The 8,598-nt window shown below is 34.6% G+C and overlaps 1 long non-coding RNA gene across 1 annotated transcript; it reads left to right on the top strand.

Annotated features, from left to right (window-relative positions):
• Nucleotides 1-398: 398 nt before the first annotated feature.
• Nucleotides 399-3,500, top strand: LOC131361160 (uncharacterized). The gene is made up of 3 exons (XR_009205967.1): nucleotides 399-536; nucleotides 1,158-3,045; nucleotides 3,131-3,500. It is a non-coding gene; the product is annotated as an uncharacterized LOC131361160 (long non-coding RNA).
• Nucleotides 3,501-8,598: the final 5,098 nt, after the last annotated feature.

Below are 8,598 nucleotides of genomic sequence, written 5' to 3'. Positions count from 1 at the left end.
GGAGTTTGCATGTTCTCCCTGTGCTTGGTGGGTTTCCTCCTGCAGTCCAAAGACATGCTTCTAGGTTGATTGGAGTCTCTAAATTGCCCGTTGTGTGTGCCCTGTGTTGGGTTGGCACTCCGTCCAGGGTTTATCTTGCCTTGATGTCTGAGGCACAGGCTCCCCGTGACCCGAGGATAGATTGGATATGCGGTACAGGCAATGAAATGAAAAATAAAGTTTAAAAAATGATCAAAGAAGGAGAAAAAAGACCACTGTTTTTAGAATATTACAACAAGAAAACAAATAAGAGAAAGCATTTCAAATGCTTGCTGAAGAGATGTCTCAACACAGCACAGAGAAACACCCTCAGTAAAGGTCTTCCTTCTAAACTTGGATGAGTCATGTCATTCTTGAAGCCTGAAGGTACGTAGGTAGGGTTTTGCCCAAATTTGGAATTGTTGGTGAGCTTTCCTGTACGAAGATGATTGGCTGACGACCGATAGAAAACGAATCGGCTTCATTTTCTCTGTGATACTTGTTAAGAGAAGGAAATGGTGAGTGTCTTCAAACAATTTTATTACTGTCATTAATGTACTTATGACTAGACTCCTCAGTTTCATATTTATCTGACTTGAACTCTTGTGCTAAAGGGTGAGGTTAGCTAAAGGCTTGCTTGTTCTTGCTTGAATTAGTGTTCAGTGCCAAGAGTCAAGTGACAACAAGCATTTGGGGGAAAAGAATAGTTGATGGTGTTTGCTAAGCTTACCACATTCTTTATATTTATTTTACACAAACTTATAGTACATTCTAAAACACTTCTTTATCCTGCACTGCCAGGTTATTAATCCGTCAGATTTCAAATGAATAATGGTTTCTATAATGTTGTGTTAACTACATGAACATAATATGAAATTTCCAGAAAAAATGCAGTATTTGTATAGTGTTGTGTGTTTATTAGTTTATTGTTTACTGTAACTCTCACACTGTCATTACTGATAGTTATTATCTGGATACACACTCTACCTGAACAAATACACATCATTCATTTGTTTGTGTGTAATGTGATTACTGAGATTTGAGTAACCAGATGGGAGAAATACTGTAAAGATTACTGCAACTACTAATCATCATCATTGTCATGCTGTGTTCACACTGATTTTTTTCTCATTTTACAGGTTTCCACATATTTTTACCGGACTCTACAAAAAATCTTCATACAATATATTAATAAAGGTGCATATTTAGATGCACAGCCTAATAATAGATCAGATCCACCATGGCTTAAGAAGGACATTATAGAGAAATATACTGATCAACTAGAATCTACAAATGGCCCAGTAGTTTATAAAAATGGAGAAGTTTTAGAATATAAAGCCAACATGGAGCTACTGATTCAACACAAAATACCTTGTGTAATAATCACTAAGTTTGATGCTTTGAAATTTGTAAATTTTATTCCAAATGGACTCGGCTGTTATTATGGTTACGGTTATGTCTTGACTGCTTTACATGTAGTTAAGCCTCCACGTTTCGGGAAGTCTAAAATACTCATTGCTTTCCCTACTGAAGACTTTATACTGGTCTACAAGGCTGATTTTAATCAATCTTGTAACACTGATGCAGATCGAGATCTGGCTTTTGTTAAGTTACGGGGCAACACTCATCCACTTGGTGATGGTTTACATAATCAGATTGCTAATATGAATGTAAATGACAATATTTACTTTCATACCCGGGCCCTTAATGGGAATTTTCAGAAGCAGGAGGGTGAAGTATATAAAAAGATGACGAAACCTGATATGTTTGCAATATCTGTAGCAGGTAAACCTGGAGACAGTGGCTCACCTATTTTCAACTCGAAACATGAACTGGTTGCCATATATCGAGGTGGCTTTCAGAATTCTGAATTTGGCCACTGTTCTAAAATTCCTCAAAACTTTACACCCTGGGTCCAAAGTCTTAGACTTAGTTCATACTTCTTGCATAAATGGCAGTTGTTCCTATGCTTTTTGAGTAAAATTGGTGATGAACCCCTGTAGCCACTTATCTGATCTCAAATTTCTGGAAAAAAAAAAAAAATTTAACCAAAAAAACCTGCTCCTGCTTTTTTCCCCTCTCATGGCTTGTCTCCCTCTTTCTATCTTAGGTCGCCTTGCCTGAGCATTTTGTTTTTCTGAGTGTGTGACTATGTGACTGTGTGTGTGTGTGTGTGTGTGTACGTAACAAACACGTGAGCCAAAGCGAACCACTGTACAGAAGCCTTCTATACTTTTGAAAGTTTTGAAAAGTTGTTTAAAAGCTTGCGTCAAAGTGCAAACCCGCTGAGTTTCACCTGATGACAGCTGCTGGCATGAGCCGCCCTCTAAACTCTTCCTCTGTGTCTGAAAGACATGGACTCCTGGTCTGGATGATGTGGAAGATGAACCTGGAGATGCTCAAGAGTGTCTGGCTCACGTGTCTCTCACACACACATACACACACACACACAGAACACCAGAACACTCAGGCTTGGCTCACTAATACAGAAAGAGTCAGAACACCTTGGTAGATAAGTAGATCACCGTTATTAACTCTCTCTTATTACTTATAGGGCCATTTTCAGGTTTGTGTATCAGTTTCTCTATTACATGGCAATTTCTCAAGTTCTCAAATCAGTTGCTTAAACATTTTCTTTAACCCTCCTGGAAATCTGATGCCGCAAAATGTGTAGTTGTCCCCATTAAATTAGACAAATTGGACAAAAAATGACGTGAAAAAAAATGTCAAACATATATTTAGAGACATTAAACAAAAAAACAAACAAAAAAGGTATTTTATAAGAATTTTGATTTTGCCTAAACAAAAACAGTATACAAAATTAAAATCTCCCTTGCTAAAATTAAACTACATTACAAAAACATAGTTTATTTTTTTTTTAAATATAATATTATTATTATTATTATTATTATTATTATTATTATTATTATGTTGAGGAAGGCAGGTCCATGTATGTATGATCATCTGGAAACCATTTCCTCCTCTATTATACCTGACGGCTACCCAGGGTGAGGTGCTCAAATTTAAGTAAGTATTATTTTAAAATAAGCACCTTCTGATAAACACTGTGGTATAAAACTAACAATCTGTTCTCTCTTTCTCTAACTCCTAGATTTTCTAGAAAAAAAATCCTCACCTTTACTTAACTGGATAGAAGACACCTGGATGCAGAAGATTTCTCTCTACAAAATGCTGCTGTAATCGTCATCACTGCAGTCGTCACTTCGGCACATTTAGTCCATTTAGTGCATTACTCTTCTCCATCTGTGGACTGTAATGATTCTAATCGCATCATCTGGTGTCACCCATAAGAGGATGGGGTCCCTTTTGAGCCTGGTTCCTCTCAAGGTTTCTTCCTCATGTCATCTCAGGGAGTTGTTCCTTGCCACCGTCGCCTCAGGCTTGCTCATAAGGGATTTTAATCTATATCCAGAATCCTGTAACAGAAAAAGAACTGTACGAATAAATTTAAGCTGAATTGACCTGGTGTGTTTCTCTCACTAGATGGTGGGTCATGTGGTATAAAATGACAAAATGACCAAATTCTGGGTCCGAAGGTGGAAATGGACAAAGCTATCAAATTCAATAGATTCACAGGATGACACGTTTTAAATAGTGTTCAGTGCTAGTATTTATATGCAAGTTTATCCTAATGCACCTACTATCTTAGATTCTTATCTTAGATTTGAAAAACAATAGACTTTATTAGCTATTTTTTCAACATAAGGACATTACTGCAGTTAGTTGAAGGACAAAATTCGAGATCAGAGGGAAAAAATATTCAGTTAAAGAATAAATCACTATAGAATTGATTTAGGTATGCAAAATTTAAGAAAAAATATATATTACAAATCTGAATAATTTAATTTAAAATTTCATCTGCATGTATTTTTATTTTATTTTATTTTATTTTATTTTATTTTATTTTTCCGTGGTTATTTTTTAGTATCAGTATCAGAATTTGTCCACTAGGGGGCACTGTCTACAAATTAGAAATGACAGCGCTAACTACATTTACATTCACATTTATGCACTTTCCACTGCAAATTTCCACTGGGGACCGGGGGGACATGTCCCCACCACTTTTCAAAATCCTGTTTTTGTCCCCCTGACTTCTTAAATTCGTTTGTTATGATTTTTTAACCACGTGTCCGTATCCAGGAACGTCGCGTGCACACTGTAAAACTCTCACTGAAAGGTGTAATGAACAGGTATCACGATTGCAGAACAGTCAGCGATGAAACACCAGAAGCAGCAACAGATCACTTTAATGTCATCATGGATGAAAAGAAAGAATGGAGATGCGAGTTGGTTGATTCAGTAAATTAGCTCAGGTCAGGATAATCATATTTTCATGAAGATTCTGTGTAGCATTAAAACGAGTTCACTTTAAACCGCGCATTTTCTCTCAGCAATGTAATGACCAGCAGACTCTGGATACTAGTTTAATGTTAGACTCAATATGATCATAACTCAGCGGTTTTTTATATCAGAGGACAGATGAGGTGGACAGTTAGGAGACATGGAGAGATGGGATTGAATGGACAGATGGAGGACAATGACAAATGTTCTTTATATTTTTTATGTTTGTGAGATTGTGTGACAATCTTGTATCCTGTGTAGCAAATAAGTAGTGTATCTATCAATTTCCCATCCTTCTGGATTACAGAAGTAAGGATTACAGAGCATTATTCCTACCCTGCTATAATACAGTGTATCTGTATTATACACATAAACATGATCTACTTTAGGTATTTGTGCTGCACAGAAAATAAGCACCAGGAATGTAAATATTTTAATTTGTTTATTAACTAAAGGTGGTTGTTTATGCATGAAGGACAAAGTAATGATCAACATTTTCATATAATTCCATATTAATGTTGATGCTGTCTATCTGCAATGATATTACACAATAGTGCTGTAACACACACACACACACACACAATTTGGGAAGAAAATGTTTACAATGTCAATGATAAAGCAACAACAACCAAAAAGCATCAATAGGAAAGATCGACATAAGAGGAAGAGAGCACAGGAAAAGGGATCCGCCCCTGCAGCTTTAAAATTTGCAAATAGCCAGCTTTCCATTCAGAGATTTGTAAACTCATTGTTCTTGTAATAAAAATGACTGTTTTGAACTCATCCATCTTTTGTCATTATTGAGGTTCATATGATTTTAATCTTGTTTTAGTAATCCCGGTGAACATAGGACAAGTTTTATAAGTAATGATTAACTAGACAACACAGCTCATTAATCGTAGAATGAAGAAATGACTTGATACACCGTTTCCTGGTTTGTGGAGATGAGTCAAATAGAGTCATGTGACATTCTTTAGAAAAGCTTCACACAGGGTGCAGGAAAATCCTTTTGCCATCTGTTACTAGATGATTGGCTGGCAACAGACAAAAAAAACCAATCAGATTAGGTTTTTACGTGTCAGTATTTTTAATATTCTTCAATTAACTAATGGTCCTGTTATTTATTGAAATGGAGAAATTCATAAATTTGTTCCCAGCATGGAGCTGACAATCACCATGCATCATAAACAAAGTTATTTCGGTCATGTTTAGACTGCTTTACGTGTTTTTGAGGATGTATATATCTCAGAAATGTTCATCTTTTTTATGCTGGAGACATGTGGCTGATCTATAAGGTTGAATTTACAAAATCGTGCAACAGATGAAAAAAAAAGATTGGTAAAATAAATGAATCTGAAAAGTGTATACTTTTACACTTGAAATGGAAATTTCAGAAGAAAAAGAGTAAAACTCTTCATCTGAATTCATGTATGAAGTCACAGATGTGTCCTGGTGCATTTGTAATAGCTGATGTTCTTTGTAATGTAATGTAACGTGTTTTTGGAGAATTTGTAATGATGGCTGGGTTGTCCTTTATTATAGAAATGTACCATGAATATTTAAACTAACAAATTTCACCTTTTTACTTACTGAACTTAAAATGGCGAACGACGGAAAGCTCAAATCCTGAACTTCCCCTTTTGTAATTATCTACCAATCGGTGCATTAGTTCTCTTGTTGCCAGGCAGAACTCCTTACATAGCCAATCATATCAAAGGGAGACCAGAGTGAGCTATTTTAATAGGTCAGGATTTTGAGTTCATAAAAGTTTAAATGTTAAGTTCAAGTATTTTGCAGGTAAGTAAGTTAAACTAACTTATATTTTTGAGTTAAGGGAAGAAAATAGGAACTTTCAAGTCATGTTTAGTCAGAATTACTTGATTGTTTAAGTAATGACAGCACTAGAGTTTACAGTGTATGTAGCAGGTAAACCTAGAGACAGTGGCTCACCTGTTTATAATGATAAAGATGAGCTGATTGCCCCTGAATCTGGCCACTGTGTGAGAATTTCTTCACTATAAAACTTCACAGCTGGAATTGTATAAAATACAGCTGGAATTCAATGATCTGTAAGAGTCTGCAATGAAATCTATGCAATCTGTAAACATGATCAATTGATACAAATTCAACAAAGAAATCAGTGAAAATGAGAAGACAATCAAAAAACAACATTCAAATGTCTGAAAACAACAGTTTAAAAAGTCTATTTTCAAATATCTAATAAAAATTCAATGAAAATGTAAAATTCAAATTTTGCCAACAAAACTCAATGAGAATTCAACATTTAAAAATTCAACGTTTCAATGTCTAAAAACGGCAATTCTAATAAAATTTCAATGAAACTGAACAGTGAAAAGAAATGAAGGAAAATTCAATTCAAACTTTTATTAAATAAAAGAATAAATAGTAACTGTGACTTTTGTCATTTTTTTCCCTCGATATAGTGTCAATTGGCATTTATGTATAAATCACAAGGAGCATGTTTTTAATGGATTTGAACTAAATCTCCTGTGTTTTAAACATACCAACATGACACACCACTTACTACCTTAAGCAACAGCTGTGGAACTATAAAGAGATAAAAAGTTTATCAGTAATTAATAATACATTAGTACTTTTGCCAGATGTCTGTGTTATAAGAGGAAAACACATTTCATACAGTGCTGTTATTGGAGAATCAGGATTAATTTTCAAATGCATTGCGCCCCCTTGTGTTTCATTTATTTGTTCACTAAGACAAAAGATTTATAAAGAAAAGTGGAGTGTATTTCTCTTTAATCATCTCCAGATGTGGCCCTACACCATAACTGGAGTTAATAGATATTTTTAAGAATGAAAATAAGTGAAAACATCAGATACTTTTTCAAGTGTATTGTTGAGCATGGATTTGTAACCTCATTGTACTTTTAATAAAATTGACTGTTTTAAACTTATCCATCTTTTGTCATGATTAAGATTCATATGATTTTAGTCTTATTTTAGTAATCCTTGTCAATGTATAGTTTAAGCCGCATTTGATTTTTCTTATTTATTGATCCTGCATTAGATCTTTTAAACAAATCAATATGAATTAAACATTCAAATATCTTTTAAACAACAATTCAACATGAATTCAACATTCAAATATGTTCTCAACAACAAAATCTAACAAATTCAACATTCACATATCTGAAAACAACAATTCAATGACACATCAAGAGTGAAAACGGTAATGAAAATTCAACAAGAAATTCAAGATCTTTGTGTGTTTGTCCATGTGTAGACAACTAAATCTCTAACCATTATTTAAATAAAAATAGCAGCAACTTTGACTTGACATTTCTTTCTCAGTATAGTGTGAACTGGCATTTATGTACAAATCACATAGAACATGTTTTCTAATGGATTTTGATTAAATTAACTGAAAAGTCCAGCTCTTAAAGTAGGATCTGTTTAGTTTAATCAGATAGGTTGTTAAACTGCAGGAGATCCAGATCCAGATGGTTCATTGATTGGACCCGGGATATCACTCAGGTACTTGGTGCTGTGTCAGATGAACAGGGGCTTCACTACCACTATATCCAGCATAGAGAATTTTACTGCATGCTGGATTTCCTTGTCACCTTTCCATTTTGAGATTTGTAAGCTCCTTGTATTTTTAATAAAAAATGACTGTTTTGAACTCATTCATCTTTTGTCATTATTGAGGTTCATAAGAGTTTAGTCTTGATTTAGTAATCCTTATGAACGTATAGTTTAAGCTGGGTTTGCTCTGTGGTAGCTTAGGGGTTAAGGGGTTGGAATACTGGTCAGGAGGTTGTAGTTTTGAGTCCCAGGTACAACAAGCTGCCACTGCTGGGCCCCTGAGCAAGGCCCTTATACCTCAGTTGTATAAAATGCCAAATGTTAATTATTGATCCTGCATTTAGAGGTGGACAAAGTACACAACAGATACTCCTGGTCAAACTTTACTCCATTACAAGTAAAAGTTGTAAAGACAGATTTTTACGTAAGTAAAAGTACAGAAGTACTTGTTTTTAAAAGTACTTTAGCATCAAAAGTAAAAAGTAAACGTCAATGCATTGTTTTATTATTGTTGCATTGCTGTATACAATATTTACAGTACCTTTTGTAGCAACCTAGTGAATATACTGACCAGTTTATAGTCTCTGTGGAATTAAGAGCTTTTAGAATGTTACAAAACCTATAGAAATTAAACAACTAAACTGACAAAAAAGA

This window comes from Hemibagrus wyckioides, linkage group LG01 (genome assembly GCF_019097595.1).
Source record: "Hemibagrus wyckioides isolate EC202008001 linkage group LG01, SWU_Hwy_1.0, whole genome shotgun sequence".
Taxonomy (NCBI): domain Eukaryota; kingdom Metazoa; phylum Chordata; class Actinopteri; order Siluriformes; family Bagridae; genus Hemibagrus; species Hemibagrus wyckioides.
Note: the sequence above shows the minus strand (reverse complement) of the source record. Positions and strands in the feature narration are given on the sequence as shown.